Source organism: Callospermophilus lateralis, unplaced genomic scaffold, assembly GCF_048772815.1.
Source record: "Callospermophilus lateralis isolate mCalLat2 unplaced genomic scaffold, mCalLat2.hap1 Scaffold_123, whole genome shotgun sequence".
Lineage (NCBI taxonomy): Eukaryota > Metazoa > Chordata > Mammalia > Rodentia > Sciuridae > Callospermophilus > Callospermophilus lateralis.
Window position 1 is genome coordinate 2,839,453 of NW_027512416.1, and position 21,615 is coordinate 2,861,067.

General features: G+C 47.8%; 1 pseudogene; it reads left to right on the forward strand.

Moving 5' to 3' along the window:
- LOC143640132 (ephexin-1-like) overlaps positions 1 to 21,615 on the forward strand; it is a 61,576-nt pseudogene that overhangs the window by 20,589 nt on the left and 19,372 nt on the right.

Genomic DNA, 21,615 nt, shown 5'->3' on the forward strand with positions numbered 1-21,615 from the left:
TACTGTAAAATTTGAATTCATGATTCTTTGGAAACTGAAGAGCTTTCTCAGAGACAGATTTACGTAACAAAAATTGAGATGCCTCCCCTCAACTCATCCCCAGGTACCTGGAGAGAATGCAAACAGCCCCGCCCCCTTTCCAAGTTTATCAGAATGCCCCACGGTGACGCAAACACTTTGAATTCATGCTCTAAATTTATGCACATTAAGCGATTGATGTTGTTTTTAAAGTAACTTTCCTCCCTTGTTACATAAGTGACACATTTATTGTAGAAAAATTTCAAACACATATGAGTAAAAAGAGGAAAATTCCCTCAGAATCCAGCCAACCAGCTACAAGTAATGCAAAATATTTTTGGTGATTGGTCTACCAGTCCTTTAAAAGACTGTGTACATGCTTAAAATTCCATACCTAAAAGTCTACTTATAAACCAAATAAGACCATACTACCCTCCAGTTTAGAAATCCGCTTTATTTAAATCTGAACATTTTTTTAATATTATTCCATATTATTAAATATTCTTGAAAAATGTTGATTTTTAAATTGTTTTGGTACTAGAAATTGAACCCAGATGCACTTCCCCACTGAGCTACATCCCCAGTCCTTTTTTTTTTTTTTTTTTTTTCTTTTGAGAGAGAGTTTCGCCAAGTTGCTGAGACTGGCCTTGAACTTGTGACCCTTCTGCCTCAGCCTCCTAAGTGACTGGAATTACAGGCATGTGCCACTGCACCCAGCTCTTTTAAAATCTTCTTAATGGTACAGTATCCCATGATTTAAATCATCAATCTTCTGTCATTGGACATAGGGTCACCTTAAATATTGCCCAGTTATAAGTAACAGTGCTAATATTAATAACACCATTGTAATAGACATCCTTACAGAGCTTTTTTTATTTTTTTACATACTTAATAGTTTGTTAGGATATAGTCCTAGAGGTAGACTCTCTTTGCCAAAGAGCGTGAACATTCACAGATTTAATGTATGTGTTGTCAGATCACCCCTGAGAAAGATGATATCAAGTCACACTTCCACTCTCAGAAGCCAGTGACAATTTCTGTGCATTGGTGACCACCAGCTGTTCATTTTCAAACCTCTTTGATTGCTGTGTTGCTGGTATGTTTTGGAATTCCATGCTTTCTCTCTGTAAAATTCAAATATTTCATGCTTATTTGAACACTGCTGTCATGGTTCCTTAATAGACTCTTGGAAATGCAAATATCAGTAGTGGCCCAAAGCTGTGAAGTTCAAGGGAGAAATGCATTTTTTTCGACATTCCAGGGGCAGGCGAGGGCTGGCACTGAGCTCCAACATCTCAGAATGTGACCATTATCATCAAATACATACTAGTTTTTCTAGGAGACCCCAAATTCTTCAACAGATAGAACCGGTAACTCATCAAAGAGCTCTCCTTCTTCAGGATGTTAGGGCAAGGTGGTTGTTTCAATAGGAAATGGAAGGTTATCACAGGACTTCTTATGATGGAAAAGATTTCTCTAAAATCCAGTTATTTGGAAATTTCCAGGAATAAAGTCTGAACAATTTCTAATTACAAATATTCTTGACTACCTGCTACTCCTTCAAAACTACTTGTGAACAGACAGCCTTTTCTTTCTGGTTTTACACTCTAAGCAGCTTTGCTACATTTGGCAAATTGCCAAGGAAATGCATTCTCCTTACCACAATGAATGTATTGCAGTACTAAATGTAGGCTACGTAGGAAAAAAATAATAATAATGTCTTTTCTATGTGTAGCACGTGATAGTTTGCAAAGTGCTCTTCTAAAACAAGACTAAATTAGATCTAACAATGGTTTATAAATTAGATGGAGGGGGCGCCTAGTCTTTTGTTTACATTTTGAGTTCTGATTAACAATCTCTAACCCCTGTGGCCACAGCCTAAAGCATAAACTCTGTGCACCTAGGCAACTCTTAATCTTACTTACTCTAAATTCCACCCCCCACATCTTTGGGAACTGTCAGCCCTTCAGTACTCCCTTCCTCAGATGCTCCTGTTGGTCAAAATCCATGACACTGGCCACTGCCTGACCCCAGGCCCCGTGTGCTCCAGCCTCCTTGGTTAGGAATACTCCAGAAATCCATATTTAAGCCCTCCCTCCCTTTCCAGATTCAGATCAGCACACGAATCACAGCCTCTTATCTGTGAGGGTTTGGGGGAGGCTGTTTTGGGAAATACATTTCTATTTGTTCCATAAATGTGCAAATTGTGTGCATCTGATAGTTTAAGATCATGTCCACCATTTGTCCCAGCCTTTTAAGGACACTGCTAAGGACACATGAACCATGAAAATGCTTTTGGAAATTCTAATTTTCACTATTCAAGCCCCATCCTCCAAGCTGCTCTTAGGTTGGAAGTGGAGTAAAAATCCTTGGTCACCTATTTTTTATTCAGAAAATGTACTCACCCTAGCAATGTCAGATTTTTGGCAGTTAAGCCCTAAGATTATGGGCCTGCTTCTCGGAGTCACTGAACCCATCCAGTGCCCGCATTGCTCCTCAAACCAGACAGGGCTTTGTCTGCATCTCATCACCCTCTGGCCTTTTCCCCATTTAACCAAGAGTGCAACTGTCCACAAGGCAACCATGTCAAAAAAGGACAAAAACAGAACAAACCACTCCTTGCCTCACCAAACCCTAAATCCAGGTCTAATGGGTTTGGAGACTCACCACCACAAGTGCAGCTGCCTCCCTCCAGCCTGCAGCACCAGGCAGGTGCCACTCCCTGCCAGTTCCCAAAGAGGTCGGCTGAAGAGACACCATCATCAATCAAAGAGGCCAAGAGCAGGGTGGGCTGGTGCACAGCAAGGCCCAGCCATGGCCTCCGGTGTCTGAAGAGGCACCATCTCTTTCCCAGACCTGCTGGGGATTGGAGATGAATGACATTTTCATAGCTGCTCCCAAAAATCTCAGAGTGGAGACAACAGAGCCATGGGAGCTCACAGGAGGGACCCGCTCTCATCTGGGCAGGGCCAGCCTGGACTGGACATTAACTCCATTGAGCATAAGTTACCAACAAGGAACTAGGGAGTCACTGAAGCTAGCAGATGCTGGGATCAGTGATGCTGGAGGAAAATTTACCTGGCAGCCATGTTTAGGACAGACAGAGTTTGGAGGGGAAACAGGGGAAAGAAGGCCAGGGTAGGAAAGTGATGCTGCACTCTAGGTCAGGCTAGAGGCTTGTGAAGGGAGACACTGCCCCAAAACACCTCACTACTGACACAGCTGCAGAGTTTGGGGGTCTGCATGTCACCCTCAGTTGTCATAATTTGCTGGGACTTACAGAACCCCCTGACAGCTGCTATGCTCCAGAAACGACAGGCTACAGGGAAGCTTCCAAATTAGATTCAGCCTAGAGAAGAGGCAGGGAACAGTCTAGAGAGTACAACACACAGCATCTGGAGGTCTTTGGAAGCCGGGGGCCATGCTGCCTTCCCAGCAGCAGTGGGTGACAGTATGCATAGAGCACTGTCAACCTTGGTTGCAATCTTGCGGTGAAATCTTTTCACCCATCAAGTGTGAGTTCCCGGTTTCTTGGAGCTGCAGTGAGAGGGTCCTCCCCTCCAAATACAGCTTGTCATTTGCTTCACTATCCCTCTAGCTTTTGGGGTCCAAGCAACTCTGGAGGCTGTGGCCCTCGATAGAGTACTGTATTCACACAGATGAGTTTTGTTCATTTCCAAACAAATTAGAAGTCTTTTGAGAGTGACAGAAACTACTGCTTACATATTTAAAAGACACAGTTAATTAAAAGCTATCAAATGACTGTTTCTATAAGTTTACAATATATATTTGAGGAATGTATTCTAATTCCAAAAAAAAAAAAATCCAAGATATTATCCTATGAGATTAAGAATACAAGTGATCTTAACGTTTGGTAGTCTGCTAGCAAACCATGTGACCCTGAAAACAGGGTGATAGAAATCCGCAGTTCCTTGGGCTGGGGACACAGCTAAGTGGGAAGCATTTTTCTAGCATAGGCAACACCCTGGGGTTTTTTCCCAGCACTTTTTTATGTATAATTTTCTATATATAATTCATAAATGTGTATATGTATATATAAATATATACACATATATATTTATATATATGTGCCCATATGTGTGTATGTGTATATATGTATATGTATATATTTATGTATATATATATACACACACACACATATATGCAGTTCCTATTCCACACAACGCAGTCTTCATTCACTATCATATGTTCCCAAATCAGCTACTATCCAACTGTCAGATCTTGGACTTGTCATTGAACCCTCAATCCTGCTTCTATAAAATCAAAGTGTTGGACTAGATCATCCCTAAGCTTCCTTCCTCTTCTAGAAATTCTCCCTCAGCATCAAGAAAAAATTTATAAACAAAGATTCCTGAAAGATGAGGTTGCTACATAAATAAAAAAATCCACTTTGCTGCCAATATTTATAACCCAAAACAAGAAGTAGATCCCTCAGATTGAATACCTAAGATAGCTAGGTATGTCTTTTTAAATGCAGACCATTAATCCATTCACAAATACTTAGAGAGCACCTACTATGTGCTAGCCAGGTACAAATATTTGAATATTTCTCAGTACTTTATTTTGTGAATGATTCAGAGGAAAATGTCAGTTAAGTGGAGATTTTAATAATAGACTGCCTAATAAGCACTAAATATGATAGAAAATAGAACATGGGAATTAAGCTTAAGGTTATATGCCTGAGAACTCAGTGACTTTCTAAACCAATTTTATAATTAAGGGGATATTTTTAGCTTATTTTTCAATTGGAAGATTTTATCATGCTCACCTTAATAGATATAATTTCAGTTTGATATTTTCAGATTTTTTTTAAGTTGAATCCTTTATATTTTGTGCAGCAAAGGCGGAAGGGACAGCTTCCATTTAGTGTCACTAGGAACTTAAGGGCTGACACAGCCATGCAAACCAGCAGACCCTACTAAGGGCCCATAAAGTGCTCTTCACAGTGCCAGGCAGTGAGGGCTGTGATGAAGGAGAGGGAGGGCCCTGTGGGGGCAGCTTTTCAGATGGAGGTCGTCACTGGCAGGGTGGGGAGGTGCAGAGTCCTAGGGGAGGACACAGCACTTAGAAAATCCACAGAGCCTGGGATAGTATGGAGAATCCATGCAGGGCCCATCCGCAAACTGACAGGTGTGTGCAGTGGCTGACGGGCTTTGCCCGCAGGTGATAGGGCTCCAACAGAAGTGCTTAAGTAAAGGGAGAGGACAAAGTTGGACCCATAGTTTAGAAAAAGGAAGGAAAGAAAGAAGGACCCAGGAGAGAAGAGACTCCAACAGTCCAGACTCAAAAGAGAGGTAGGCTGCTCGAGGAACTCTAGGGACAAAGGGAGCATGGTTAGCCATTGGCACATGGAGTGACAGGAGATACAGAGCTGAGACACCTCTCAGGTTCTCCCTGGCCTCCTGGCTGCTGGGGCAGAGTCCCCAGTCTGGGAAGGGCAGCCTCCACCTCTCTTTTGAAGGGCTTGCCCCACCCCAACAAAGAACTTCAGTGTGGACCACACACAGAACCTTGGCATGGCAAGGGTGGGACCAACCACAGCATGGGCAGCACCTCCTCACGCAGTGGGGGCAACAGTGCCACCCAAGTGGCCCCTGAAGGTGGAACCATCTCTCCATTGGATCTGGAATGCAGGCTGTCAAGCAGAGAGCAGGTGCCTAGTTTGTTGTTTACAAGGCACCCAATCTATGGTATTTTGTTATGGCAGTCTGAACAGAGGGTATCCAGGTGGACATGCTAGTTAGTAGACAAAAATGTGAGGGAGAGGGAGATCAGCTGGGGGTACCTGCCTCCCTGAAAAACATTGCAGAAGGCAGGTGCTTGACTTGGAAAGAGACCGGATGGGTGTCTCTCAAATATCCTGAGCCCTTGAGAGCAAAAGGCATCGAAACTTTCGGTTCTGGCTCCTCCCAAAACAGAGAGCTGAGTGGCAGCTTTGGGAGCTGGGTTTCAGCCAGCTGCAGCATACCTTCCCACAGGAGGATCAGGGCAAGATGAAAGAGGCCAGGACGATGGGTGATCAGCTGGCGGATGGAAAGGGCAGTTCCCTTCCTGGCAGAAGGCCTTTCATCCTAAGTTTCTTGCTTACCTGCGCCTTCCCAACCCTCCCTGCAGAACATCTGCCTTATTCCAGGCTGGAATATATGAAAGCCAACCAACTGACAGGATCTGAACCCCTCCCACCAGCACTGTCTGCCCCCCAAAAAGGATTGTGTTAATTTTAACCAATGTGGAGGGGAAGGTGCAAAGGAAGACTCTCCTTACTTTTCTCTGTACCCCATCCCTACCCTCTCCTGACAATTAGCATTGGAATTGTCCTGGCTGCAAATCAAGGCCACTTTACCTGGATGTACAACAAGGGGAGCAGGATGGTCCCAGGAAAAGATACTGGCCAATGTGCCAGTGTCGTGCAGGACGGAATCCCTCTAGATTTCCCAGGTCACCTCTGAGGAGGCAGCAGGGGCGGCTTGCCTGGTCTCATGCCAACCTTCAGGACCTTGCCGAGGGGAACATTAGCTTCCTCCTCCTTTCAGTCACCTAGTTTTGCTCGCTTTCTGAATCCATGAACGGACTGAACTAGCTAACGGAGGAGCGGGTTCCAAGAGTCAAAGTGACTAGACAAGGAAACTGGGCAGAGTCTTGGCGCACTTCGTTTCTCCCAAACCCAACCCTGTCCCGCCAGGGTCTCTGGGTCGCTAAGAGCAGATGGTCCTGCAGCGATACCCGCAGGGGAGAGGTCTCAGCGCTACTCCCTTCCCACTCTAAATATCAGGAGCCATCGTGCGGGGGTCCTGTAAGACCCGAGTGTGTGCCTCCAATAGGGAACAGAGGGAGGCACTTCCAGCGAGGACACATTCCCCGAGGCCGGGCTCCGGGCGGCAGCGGCAGGGTCGACCAGCTGCTAGCCTGCCCGAAACTGCACAGGGTGCCCCGCGTGGCCAAGGCGGCGGTTCCAGAGTACTCGGGGCAGAGCGTCACCTCGACCGCACCTTCCAGGAATGCCCGGCCGAGCTGCGACCACCGCAAGCAAGGGGCGGGCCGGCGGAGGCGCCGCTCGCGGACCCCCAGTCTACCCTCGGTCTCTCCAGGCTGGAAGAGGTCGCCGGCTGGAGGGAGGCGCGGAGGGGCGCGAGGTCAGCAGTTGGTGCCGCTGGGCCCGAGTCGCGCCCTGCCTGAGCGCCCCCGCCCCTCAGCAACCCGGCCTCGCCCCCGCCGCGCGCGCCCCTCCCGCCTTCCCCCGTTGCCGTGGCAACCCCGGGAGCCTCCTGGCGCGCGCGCGCCCGCTGGAGCGCTCCACAGCGGCGGTGGCGGCTGCGGCAGCTCTGGCTCCAGCCGTGCGCGCTGCGACCTCAGTCCAGAGCCCACGCGTCGCCCCCAGCCCAGCCCGGGCCCCCAGCGCCGCCCCCCACCGGCCCCTGCTCCCGCCCCGCCGCCGGCCCCCATGGAGCTGCTGGTTGCAGCCTTCAGCGCCGCCTGCGCTGTGAACCACGACAGCTCCACCTCGGAGAGCGACGCGCTTGATTTGGCGGGACACCTGCCCGGCAGGTGAGGACCGGTGGCCATCCCTGTTCCCGCGCGCTGGCCCCGTATGCTTCCTTCCCTGCTTGCTCCCCCAGCTAGGGACACCGACTGGCAAGGCCTATACCCAAACCCCGGCCCACGGGCTCCCGCTGCCCCCCACTCCTACCCGGGCCCTCATCGGGCGGGCATCTGGCTGGAGTAGGGCAGCTTCCCTGTCCCGGCCGCTGGCTCCCCAGTTGCTCCCCAAGATCACCTCCAGTGCCTTCGCCCCGGACGCCCTGGGCGTGCGCGTGCCACATGGATTCCCTCTCTGCCCTTAGTGGCCCTGGTACTGAAGGATCGGGGATGAAAGGGACTGGGGGCTGCATGACCCCGAGGGGCTCAAGGTGGCCTCCTGGCCGCGGGACCCGTTGGGGCAACCATTCGGCGCCACCGAGCGCGCAGGCAGGGCGCGCCAAGTTTCCGACGCCTGCCCGTGAGCTCGAAATACATGAAGGTTTGGGCGGTCTAGTGTGGGAATGAATCACCCCATCGAGCCCTGGTGCAGGACTAAAAGGGCCTTTGGGTCCGCCCTGCTGGGATGGGCAGTGGCTGATGTGGTACCTCGGCCTGGACGGCCTGAGGCAGGGTGCCACTGGCCTGCAGCCGATTGTGAAGACGCCTCTGGCAAGCCGACCAAGTTGTGTTGTTGCTTAAAAATAACCAGTCTTGCGGCCCTCCCTCTCTGGTAGCGAGTCATCCTCCACCCTGGGAAATGGGACCACACCCGAGGAGTGCCCAGCCTTGGCGGACAGCCCCACCACCCTCACCGAGGCCCTGCAGATGATCCATCCCATTCCTGCCGACTCCTGGAGGAAACCTCATCGAACAAATAGGTGGGTGTCCTTGGTTGAGAGAGAGTTTTGTTTAAGAAAGTGGGTGCCAGGTGGACTCTGAGATCTCCTGGCCCATGGGATGTGGTTCTGAATGGTCCATAGGCAGAACTGCTACATCTTATTAGTGTTGTACCATTGAGCTAATTTAGCAAATGGATTTCTATCCTGCTGACTCTGCTTGGCCCAACTCTCCTGAGCAAGGGCTCTCTTCAGTCACTTCTGCTAGAAAGAAAAGAGGTGAACCAGTACTGCTGGACCCTGCATAGTGAGCCTTCCTTGTGCTCCAGACAGGGACGGGCCTAGGAAGAACAGGGCGTGGGCCCAGATTTGGAACAGAGAGGGAGGTGTGTGGAGGGCCCGCCTGGGCAGAGCCAGGCTGATGGCCAGGGACTTTGCAAGCCAGGAAAGGGAAATAGAGAAAGAAGGAGCCCCAGAAGCCCTTGAATAAGGAAGGGAAACCTCTCCTGGAATATGGCTCTGGGGAGACACCCAAGGAGCAGCATGTATGTCCAGCTCCTATAGGCCACCAAGAATTCACAAAGGGGGCGGAGAGTGTCCAAAGAACTCCATGCCTTGCACTAAGAAATTGCTTGTAACTTCAGGCTAGTTCTCATACCATCACCAGGGGCACCAGTGAATGGACCTGTAGTTTCCGTTCATCTGAAAGTGGTACTGGCTGCTTAGAAAATATTCTTCAATGTTATTAGAGCAGACTACTTGTTAAAATAAAAATTCTAAATTTGTAAATTTTCTTGTCTAAATAATATATCATTATTGTCCTTTAGCCCCAATCACTGGAATAGACACAATGTGTCCTCAGAGTGGAAAGGAGCTTCTGTCCCTATAGGAGACCTGGCATTTGGGAGGCTTTTCAGGCAGCCCCCCTCCTGGCTGGCAGGGAGCTTTCTAACCCAACCCTGAGAGGAGCGAGCCCCTGTGAAGCTGGGGGGCTGGAGTGTGCACTGCTTGCTAATAGGCTGCTCTGACTCCCAGAAGTTTGTCTCCTGTGGCACCCTGTACGTCAGGTTGGGGTGGGGCACGATGGGGGCCTTTCATTTTGTTGGCTGAGGAAGTGGGGAGGGGCTAGTCTGAAACTGATGCCTGATTTCAAACACAGGGGCTCTTAACCATAAGGCATATCCCCAGCTCTTTTTTTGTATTTTATTTAGAGACAGGGTCTCACTGGGTTGCTTAGGGCCTCACTAAATTGTGAGGCTGGCCTCAAACTTGTGATCCTCATGACTCGGCTTCCTGAACCACTGGGATTATAGGTGTGCACCACTGCGTCTGTCAGAAATCCTGATTTTTCAACAAAGATTTTCCCAATGCTATGCCACATTGTCCTTTGTATGAGGAGAGCCACCTCTGCCTCAGCATATGATGGAAACTTTGGCTTCTACCCTCTTGAAGGGGCTCTTCTAGGATCAGGGCCATGACCAGGAAGGAATTAGGGTGGGGAGGGGCCAAAGCCCCCATCTGCTCCCAGGAGGCCGAGCACTTCCCCTGGAGCTGCAGAAGCTCCAAGCTGGAGTCCGGGCCCCTGAGACTTCTGTCTGCCATCATGGGCCTAAGTTTCCTCATCTGACAGTCAGCAGAGATGCTGAGGTTCTGAGCCTTTCCCCCACAGCCCCTTCTCTATATCTGCTGGTGTCATGGGGAGCATCTTTCCCTGTTTCCCATAGGTCTCCATGGATGGGTCGAGGGACAGCACAGAGCTGTCTCATGCCATCTCAGTCTTCATTGGAGACTGCATGGCTGTGCCATGCAGGTCCTTTCCCCAGCCCAGCTGCCCTCAGCTATGTGAGTGAGAGGATTCTTCACCAGGTGTCAGGAAAGGACCGCAGGGTCCTGAGGGTAGAGTGAAATCCAGGGGACAGAAAGTGGAATGAGTTTGTTTGCATTTTGTAGACTGTGTTTTAGATTTTGCAGTGGCCACCACTCAGGTTACACAGAATGTGTAACTAGAGTACACAGCTGTTGTCACAGTGGCTGTTGCCTCAGAGATCACACAGCCTGAGCCCCTGGAGTGGTGTGTGTGTGTGTGTGTGTGTGTGTCTATGTATGTGTGTAAGAGAGAGAGAGAGATTGTCTATGCTTGGCACATAGAATTGCTCACTAAATCATAATTGATTCCCTGCCCTTCGAATTGTATTTGAAGAATGAAATAAAAAGGAATCCTCTTCAGGAGGAGGGATTTGAAATGACTCAGGAGGCTTTGGCCAAAGGAGCTGGGGACTCACCCTCCTTTTCTAGCCAACCTGTTTAGATCTTTTAATAAGAGTTGGAACTGAGCCTTCCTATTCCACATGCATGTGATACCAAGTGCAAGCTTTTGTAAATTAAAAAGATTTACAAAAGGGAAAATTAACTTCCATATAAAGTTGTGCTTACTGAACATTCAAATATAAAATAGGAATACATGCTATATTCACAACATTTTGAGCTGAGGCACAGCTGAGTGGTAGAGCATTAGTCTAGCACATGTGAGGCCCTGGTTTGATCCCCAGCACTGCAAAAAAAAAAAAAATTAAATGCAATACTGTGAGTACAGCGAGTTCTCAGATAACATGTAGTTCCTCATATAAATCTACTGTATTTGGTGGTCTGATTTAGATTATACAGTAATCTGAATTTAATGCAAACAAAAACAAAAGATTATGAAAAGTAGTTATAATAGCATGTCAAATAATTCCGTAATCGTAGTAACTCCAGAAAAAAATTGGAGTTCCAATTTATGTTCTAAATATATAACTCAGTAAAAAAGTCTGCATTTTTTAATTCTAAAATTATTTTGGCTGCAATTAACAGAATATCTAGCAAAAACTGATCTTAAATGATGAAGGCATCCCATGTCAGTCAATGAGTCCAGGGGTGAGAAGGTCCTGAATAGGTTCATCACCCAAACAGGCATCACAGTGCTTCTCCTCCTCAATCTGCTGTAATGGCTCCAGGTATCACACCCTCCAGCAGTGGTCTGTAGCAGCAGGAAGGGTGTTGTCTTTTAGTGTTTCTTGGGGAGAGACATCTTTTTGAGAAGCCCTTAGAATATGTCTCCTTTCTCTTTCTCTCCTTGGCCAGTGTCTTAATCTGTATATAACAAAATACCTTTTTGAGAGTATAACAAAATAACTGAAACAAGGAATTCATACAGAAAAGAGATTTATTAAACTCACAGTTCAGAGGTCTGAGAGCATGGCACCAGTCTCTGATGGGCTCTGATAAAGGTTCCCTGGTACTATTACAACATGGTGGGTGGCAGCATAATGGGAATGAGCAGGAGAGATTACATGCAAAAGATTCCAGTGCCAGGCTCATTGTTTTTAGCACCCTTTCTTTCTTTTTTTCTTTAGTTCTAGATGGACACAGTACCTTTATCTTATTTATCTTATTGAACCCAGTGCCTCACGTGTGCTAGGCAAGCGTTCTTACCACTCCACCACAGCCCAGCCCCAAGGACAACCCATTTTTTATGTGTATGGTGCTGGGAATTGAAGCCAGGGCCCTGTGCATGCAAGGCAAGCTCTCTACCAACTGAGCTGTATCCCCAGCCCAACAACCCATTCTTAAACTGAGGTTCTTGTGGAGTCCTTAAAAGGAAGTGGCCCATGGCCTAGAGTACCTCTCAACTCCACCACACTGGGACCAAGCCTCCACCTCGGGGACAAGCCATATCCACACTCTAACACTGGGTGACTCATTATGGTTCTGGAGGCTGAGAGGCCCAGCACCAGAGCTGATTCCCGATGGTGAGGGTTCAGATGGCCCTCTTGTGGAGTCTCATGTTGCAGGAGGGACAATGCGGCTCCCCTCAACCTCTTTCATAAGGACAGTGTTCTGTTCATGGAAATCACTTCCCCAGATGCCCCACCTCTTAGACAGTCACCCTGGGCACTAGGTTCCAGCATATGAACTTGCAGGTGTCACATGCCAATGCCCAAACCCACCGCTGGCAAGGGGAAGGGAGCTGACAGGGAAGGTGTCCCTCAGTCAACATCACCCACGTCCTGGAGCACAGATGGGCGGCACCCAAACCAAACCCCTGCCCTGCTACCTGGGAAGCCAGGGTGTAAGGGACGGAGGGGAGCTCCTGAGAGTGTCTGCCACAATGTGGCAGTGCTGAAGTCTCATGCACCTGTGAAAAGTTGGAGGTAGTTCTGCCCCGGATTAGCTGCCTGCAGCATGCGTAAGATGTGCTTTCTGAAATGTCAGAAGTATGCTAGGTCAGACACTCCGAGGAAGCTTGGAAACTGCATTTAAAAAGATGTTCAACAAATGTTTGAGGGCCTCGTGGGTGCGAGTTAAACATTGGAAGGTGAACCCAGGTGGAAGCCTCCATAAGCATCCTGTCTGTCAGAAGCCCAGGAAAATAACGAGCTTGATGGCAACAGTCACGTGTCACAATTGAGCCCATTTATGTGGTGACACTCAACTGTCCTTATAGGTCCCCAACCTGAGTTGTATTTAGCATAGATCGACTTTCATTCCTTTGTCACATGAACTCTATATTGTGTTCTGCTGGATGGTGACATTGCAAAGCACAGGGGTTCATTTAAAGGCTTTATGATTTAGAGTCATGGAACATTGGAAGCCAATGGTGTGACCCGCGGATAGACTGATGAGGTTCCCACCTGTGGATGTGACTGACCCAGCTCACGTATCCAGGGTGGGTCTCCGAGGTAGTCTGTTCCTCTCTCACCCCTTCCCACTGTTTAGACATGCTTAACACGTCTCAGCTGTACTAAAGGAGAGGGTGCTTTCCAAGTGGACAAACCTAGGGATCCCAGCCACTGTCCCAGGCTCCAGACCAGTAAGTCCAGCTGCCCAGCTGGGTTTCTTCACTGGGGACCCCAGGACATTTTCATCTCTGCACTACCCCACCCACAGTCAGAGCCTCCACTCATGTTCCTTGTGCTCTTGAATGGTGCCACGAGACCCTCTTGCCAAGCTGGTGACCTGGATTTTACCCAGCACCAGCCATTGCTCTATGTTGGACTGTCCCCTGAGTCTGGCCCTGGGCTCTGTTACTACCACCACTTCATCTGCTGTCCTTGGAACTGCAGCCCTCTCCTACCAGTCTGGTTCTGCTGAATGCAACCCAGGCATGCTTGCCTGAGAGCTCCTGGGGCCTCCCTGGCCAATGGGCAGAGTCCTGTTTCTGTGCATGGCTGACAAGACCCTTGGGGCTGACCTGTCCCCGCATCCTTGTGGAAGGCAGGGTCGTGTGGAGGGACAGTCCCTCTGTCCACAGCCAGTTGCCCTGAAGGGAGTTTTTCTCATGGAGCAGCTACATCCATTCCAACTTCTCGTACCCCCAGTCTTCCTTGAGACAGGTGCATTTGCTTTAGAACCGGCTGGGGAAGCCATGGGAGACTGTGCACAAGAGATGGGTCCCTTTGGACTCCTCAGGTTGCTGAGACAGGGATTTTTCCTCCATATGCAAATTGACAGGTATTCCCACGGCATGGATGAGTGTGCTTGAGGGTTACTATTGGGGCATTAGGGCTGTGGGAAGGTCCCTGCTGGATGTTGAGACCTAACCAGGACATTTCCGTCAACAGCGCTCTCCCGGTTACTGACACATCAAGGTCTGCCTTCTCATTTTGCTGAAGAAATCCCGCATTTGTGTGACTGGATTTTGAATCAGAGACTTTTCTTAGTGGTGGAGAAAACTTGCACATTCTGGTCTTTCCCACGAGGAAGAGGAGGCAGTTTGCTCTGTGGTCCAGGAGCCTATTACTAGGAAGCGAGAGAGTCTGTCTTTCTCTGTGTGCTCCTCAGTAGAGCATCCCCTCACAGTAAGAGTGTGACGTTATAGTGATTTGAAATGATTGCCATCAAAAATCTTGTTCTTTTAAAAAATACAACGCTTTTTTATTCCAGGGCTCCTATATCAGAAATACCGAGATAAATCAACCATTCAAGAAATCGAGACCAGGAGGCAACAGGACACAGAGATACAGGGCGATGAGGATGGGTCCCCAACCAGTGAGGACACCCCAGAGGAAGAGGAGGAAGAGGAAGAGCTGGAGAGCCCACCCCAGAGGAGGACTGTGCCCCAGATCTGCCTGCACAGTAATCCCCACTCGAGGTTCAACCTCTGGCAGGACCTTCCAGAAATCCAGAGCAGCGGGGTGCTGGAGATCCTGCAGCCCGAGGAGGTCAAACTGCAGGAGGTAAGCTGGGGGGCTTCACTTGGTTCCAGCTGATGGGGGGGCCTTCCTCTGGGGGCTGAGGTTCTGCTGTGGTTTATCAGGAGGATGACTGGCAGGGCACGCCCATGAGACCACGTGGGAAAGAAGACATTATCTCGTGGGCAACTGAAGGCACCTGTAGCCTCTAGGTCAGCCCCTCCCCAGAGCTGAGGCCCCAACAGGCACGTGCCCTCGGGTGGGAAGATGGCATTTACGCACCCTTTTTGACTGCCATGGGGCATTTCTGCTAAAGCACCAGGTGATGCTAAGCCTGTGGTGACTGTGAGATCACCCCAGCCACCTAAGCTGGGTCACAGAAATCTGCTGTACTTCCTTTCCCTTGTCATCTTATCCCCCAACATTATTTGGGGGCCATTTGAACTTTGGAGGAGCGGGGGTGCTGAAAGAAATCCCCCGGCGTGTCCACCCCCAACCCCAACTGGGCAGTGAGTCTCTTGCCTGGGTTTGTGGGCAGGATCCTTCGGCTGACCTTGGGCAGTCGTGAGGTTGCCTGGTCTGCAGCTGCAGGGAGAAACAGTGGGACAGAGACAGAAACAAGTTTAGGGGAACCTCAGGGCTTGTTTTAATGGAACAAAGATTATTCGAGAATCAAAGAAAGTTGTGTGATTTAGAGAGACAAGCATATGGTCAACTCGAGGAGAGAGGACTTGTGGATGTGTGTGTGTTGATTGTATCGTGTGTGTGTTTGTGTGGTGCTGGCGAGGGAAGCCGGGCCTGGGCGTGCTGGGAATGTGCTTTCCACTGAGCTACATCCCAGCCCTCTTGTTGTTATTTAAAAAGCAAAACAGCCCAGCTACTTGGGAGGCTGAGGCAGGAGGATCTCTTCAGCCCAGGAGTTCCAGGCCAGTCCACGCAGCAGAGTGAGACCCCTCTCTTTTAAAAAAAAATAAATAAATACAAATTAAAAGCAAACATGGTAGACTGCAGCATCCATTGTGAATGATCAAGACTGAGAACAGCTCCCAATCTGCATCCTCTAACTCAGACTTCGGCTTCCAAGCAGGTTTGCAGTAGGGAAGGTTTGATAAAATTGGATTTTTGAAGGACCACCAGGGATTCATCTGCTAACCTCCTGTCCTGTAGAATCAGGAAAAATGAGTTTAAATGCTGGCATCCCTCCTGGCTCTTGAGTGGGGATTTGTAAGTGGCTACATCAAGAGTTTGTTTTAGGAGACTTCTGATATAAAACTTAGAGATCAATCATAATATGTAGAACTTAAAAGAAAGCATGAGCCTTTCACAACATAAATGTAGCTAGAAGCAGAAAAAGGGCCTTTTGTATCACATAGAAAAGCACAGCAAACTGCAAAGAAGCACAGGAAACAAACAGCATTGAAAAAGGAGGCAGAGTTAATAACAAACCTGTCAGTTAATAAATGCAAATTGCTGAAGCTCCTCCACTAAAGACGGAAGTCTCCCTTGTACCACAAAAGTAAATGACTTCATTATTATGGGATGGTAGAATCACCCGGCCAGCAGTTAGTAAAGTGAGCAGGAGTTACCTCATGCTGTTAAAGGTGTCCTTTACGTGGATAAAGGTACCACTTTATTTTTAAGTATTTTAACGTTGCATATATGACTCATTGCTACCCTTGCATTACTTAAAAAAAAGTCAAACAACACTAAAGTGTCTACCTAGGCCTTTTCTTTGACCTTAGGTTCCCGTTGGAGAACTAACTTCATCTAATTTACCTCTTCTGATAAAGTACAGCCTTAAGGCACGGTCTGCTTTTGGAGTTTAGACATGTAGGACGACTCCATCAGAAGCCTTCTGGGTTGTTGTGACGCTGTCCCCAGTGCTGCGCTCAAGGTTTTGGCTTCACCCTAGGGGCGGTTTGGTTTGGTTGGGGGGTGTTAGCAACTTGCCTTTCATGAACTCAGAGTTTTCAGCTTAGTTTTTATAAAATGCTTCCCTGGCACTGGCCACCACTGATTCTCAGCATTAAGTGGTAGATGGTATCACAGGTACAACTGGCTTGAAGAAGTTGAGGGAGGGACACAGGTGGCTTGAAGTGCAACGAGCGAGGTGTGTGTGGAGTCTGCCCAGAGCTCTTTCTGCCCAGAGCTCTCTGTGGGCCCCACAGGGCACCAGGGGACCTCAGTGAGGTGGGGAGCACAGGTGGCTGGGGAGAACTCCTGCGTGTGGCCTCCTAGAACCCACATGAGCGGTGGCTGTAGGGAGGGACCTCACCCGAAGCTGCTGGACAGAAGTGAAGTGCATTTTGAATGGTAGTGGACCCACCACACCATCATTCAAAAGGCAGTACAGGCTGAGTGTCCCTAAGAAGAAGATTTGAAATGTGAAATGCTCCAAAATCAGACTTTTGAGGCACTGACATTCCACAAGTGAAAAATTGATACCATGAAGCTTTGCTTCATATGTTAAATTATTTAAGATATTTTAAATGAAATTACCTCTGGGCTATGTGTATAAGCCTTTTTGAAACATAAATGAACTCTGTGTTTAGACCTGGGTCCCATCCCCAAAATATCTCATTATGTATCTGCAAACATTCAACCACCCCCCAGGTCTGACATACTTCTGGTCCCAGCATTTTGGATAAGGACGACTCAGATCCATCTGGCCACCCGCAGTGTGAGGGCCATTCCCACTGCCCTCCTGGCTCTGTCGAACATCCTGGTTTTCTGTAATCTGTCAGATAAACTCCCGCTTGTTCCCCTGCCTGTCCCCAGGACTTGCTTGAACAGCCTTTCATGCAATTATCATTTCCCTTCCTTTGTCAGCTGGCTGTTTTATTTTTCATCCTTTTTTAAAATTGGTTTGTTTATATTGGTGTTCTGATTGGTTTATTAGCAGCTTTTTGTACATTCTGGATGTTAATTCTTTTTTAATGTACTCAGATGCTTTTTCACGATGGAGTGTGGGGAGCAACAGAATGTAGTGATTATCATTCTCAGTCCCACTCTACTTCTTAGCTGTGTGACCTGGGAAATATAGGTAACTTCTCTGTTCCTCAGTTGCCTTATCTGTAAAATGAAGATGTTGTGGTTCATTTTCTGTTGCTAACCTGAGACCAGGTGATAGGTAAAGAAGAGTTCATGGTTCTGGAGGCCGGGAAGTTCAAGGTGGCTGTTCTGGTGAGGGCCCTGCTCTTCAACTCATGGCTGGAAGTTGAAGGACCAGCAGGCCAAGGGGAGAGATCAGGGGGCACTGAACTCCCCCAAGAGATAATCCCCCTTGAGAGGAGAGCATGAATCCACTAAGGAGGGCGACCCACAAGACCCCTGAACTACTGCAGCGGTGACGGGGTCTCCATGTGCGTTTTTGTGGGGACTGACGACATTCCGTCGGGGTTCCTGGTGCTGCCTCCCGGGCCTGTGCACTGGGGGAGCTGACCTGCTCGCTTTGCTGAGGGTGTCTTTCTTCGTGAAAATCTATCGCTGTTTTCACCTGAGGTTCCCAGGATCAGGGAGGCTGGTCCTCAGAGCACACTGCACAGTGGAGGTCTCGCGGGATTGGGGGCCGTGTGAACTGGAATGTGGGGTCCAGCACATGGAGCCCAGGGACCGCCCTGCTCTTGTAGCCTGCTTGCGAGCACAAGTGGCCCCACATCCTCATGCTGTAGCGGTGGGGCACGCCAGGCCCTGGGGGCCTGAGACAGTGGCTGACTGACAACGTTGTCCCTGGGCTCTGTCTCTTCAAGCTGTGCCACCCGCCCTAGTGGAGGCTGACCACTGGACACATCACCAAAAGTTGGTCATCGATTAATTAACCGAGATGTATAGCTCCTTAAATGATGACTGAAGTGGTCCAGGCCACGTGTCTCACTACGACACTGTGGAACAAGAGATAAACGCTGTTACAACTTCACATCAGCAACGTGGCCACCGCTTCTAACCAAGGAGATGGAGGATGCTGCTTAACATATCAGACTGTTTCAAAGAGGAGGGGGGCACTGAGTTCAAGATGCTGTGGAATGGAGGGGGTCGGGTGAGGCTGCATTTGGATAAAAATACTCACCCTGCTGGGCTTCCATTACTAAATAAGGGAGAAATCCAGATCAGATTAACTTCTCCCTGGCCAGGCCAGCCGGAGGCTCGCAGAAGACGCCCTCCAAACACGCTTCTGAGGAGAGCAGCTGGCCCAGCTGGAAGGAGGCTCTGTGAGTCTGAGAGAGCAATTTTCTAGGAAAATACGAGCCTCCAAAAAATGACTCAAAACCAAAAATATCACCCAGGCACAGTGACAGCCATCTGTAGTCCCAGCTGCTCCGGAGGCTGAGGCAGGAGGATCGCTTGAGCCCAAGAGTTCAAGATCAACATAGTGAGACCCCATCTCTTAAGAATCAATCAAAGTTTTAAAATAAAAATGCTAAAAACACAAAAATACACCAGTGACCAAAAACTCACTGGCAGAAGAGATGCCGTGGCCAGTGCAGGGGGGCCACCATCACGGCAGGGCTGCTTCAGAACACTCCACAGTGAGAGGATCGTCCCACAGCTATCTTGCCACGGTCACCAGCCTCGAGTGGAACGTGGTTCCCGCGACTGAGGAGCTGAGGGCTGGACCCGCTCTCTCTCTCCCACGTCACTGCAGCCGCGTGGCGCTGGGCAGAGGTCAGTGGGCTTCTTCTTCAAGGGCTAGATAATGGCTGGTGCAGTCTCAGTCGGTACCGCTCGCCCTGCTGCCCTGGTGTGACAGAGCTACGCACACAGGCAGGAGGAGGCCTGCGTGTGTTCAGGATAACCAGATTTACAACCCACAGGCTGCCGTCTGCCCCACCTGGGCTATGGCATTCAAAAGAAGAAAATGCCCAAATTATTCAAAGGTAGGGTAACATTGACAATCAAAGCTGCCCTTATTGACATGCACATGCAAAAACAGCTAAACCCACAATTGTAGTTGAAGACATGCTGAGAGGCTCCTCTCTCAGTAACCAGTGGAACCAAGAGATGTCAAATCAGCAGGGATGGGGCTGGGGCTGGGGCTCATGGTGGAGCTCTTGCCTAGCATGTGAGAGGCCCTGGCTTCGATCCTCAGCACCACATATAAATAAAATAAAAATAAAGGTCCATCAACAACTACATATATATATATAGTTGGGATGTGGAAGAACTGACCACCATCAGCCAGCTGGAACTGGTTAGCTTTTATAGACAACTCCACCCAACCACAGCAGAATACAATTTTTTTTCAAGTACACATAGAATAGTTACCAAGACAGACCACAGCACACCTGAACAAATGCATAAGAAGTGAAATCATACAAACGGTGTTATCTGACCCTAGAGAATTAAAACAGAAATCGGTAATGTGAAATAACTAGAAAATGGCTGGGGGCATAGCTCTGTGGCACATACTTACCCTGCATGCACTGGCCCTGAGACCCATCCCCAGCACTAAAGGGGGAAAAAGATAACAGGAAGATATTCAAACACTTGGAAAATAGATAACACACTCATAAATAATCCCTGGGCCCAAAGGAAGATAAACACACAAAAATTTGCTATTTTGTTTTGTTTTGGGGCTCAAATGATTTGTCCCAGTCTGCTTTGTCTTTTTTATTTTCTGTTTCATTAATTAATTAATTAATATTAATTAGGTATATATGAGGGCAGAATGCATTTTAATTCATTGTACAAAATTGCAGCACAACTTTTCACTTCTCTGGTTGTATACAATGTAGCGTCGCACATATGTGCAGTCATACATGTACCTAGGGTGATGATGTCCATCTTATTCCACCATCTTTTCTGCCCCCATGCTCCCTCCCCACCCCTCACCACTTTGTCCCATTGAAGTTCCTTCATTTTTCCCATGCCCCCGACATTATGGATCAGCATCCACTTATCAGAGAGAACATTCAGCCTTTGGTTTTGGGGGATTGGCTTACTTCATTTAGCATGATATTCTCCAACTCCATCCATTTACCTGGAAATGCCATAATTTTATTCTCTTTTAATACTGTGTAATATTCCATTGTGTATATGTACCACAGTTTCTTTACCCATTCATCTATTGAAGGGAGTCGAGGTTGGTTCCACAGTTTAGCTATTGTGAATTGAGCTCCTTAAACATTGATGTGGCTGCTTTACTATAATATGCTGATTTTAAGTCCTTTGGGTATAGACAGAGGAGAGGGATAGCTGGGTCAAAAGGTGGTTCTATTCCATGTTTTCTAAGGAATTTCCAGAGTGGTTGCACCAATTTGCAGTTCCACCAACAATGTATGAGTGAACTTTTTCCCCACATCCTCACCAACATTTATTGTTGTCTGTAATCTTGTTAGCTGCCATTCTGACTGGCATGAAATAAAATCTTAGAGTAGTTTTGATTTGCATTTTTCTAATTACTAGAGATGTTGAATATTTTTTCATATATTTGTTGATCAAATGTATATCTTCTTCTGAGAAGTGTCTGTTCAGCTCCTTAGCCCATTTATTGATTGGGTTGTTTGTTTTTTTGGTGTTAAGTAAAATTTTCTGTTTTAACAAATGTTGGCAAAACCCAGATTTCATTCAACTAGAAAACTCTTTTCAATAAGAATACGAAAGCACCCCAAAGAAAAATGGGTAAAACAATTCACATAGAAGGAGAACAAGTGGGTAGTGAGTAAATGAAAAAGAAATCAAACTCACTAATATCAAAGAAATCCCAGTATTGAGGTACTGTCTTCTGCATTTCAAAAAGACAGAGACTTTTAACCCAAATCTAATCTAATCTTTTAACCCAAATCGTGAAAAGCCTAGTGCTGGGGGGATTTTATTTTTTTAATTTTTTATTCTAATTTGTTATATAAATGAGCATTCTGTTACATCAGTGATAAGCAAAGCATAGCAATCATTGTACCAAAATTCCAATAAGAATATTTTTGTACCTTTTCTAGTATTTCTGTCTAGAAATTTGTCTTGCAAAATAATAAGATGTGTGCACAAGTATTTATTTATTAGGATGCGCATCCCAGCAAAAAATTTCAAAGAATAAGGAGAAGAAGTCTAAATACCCA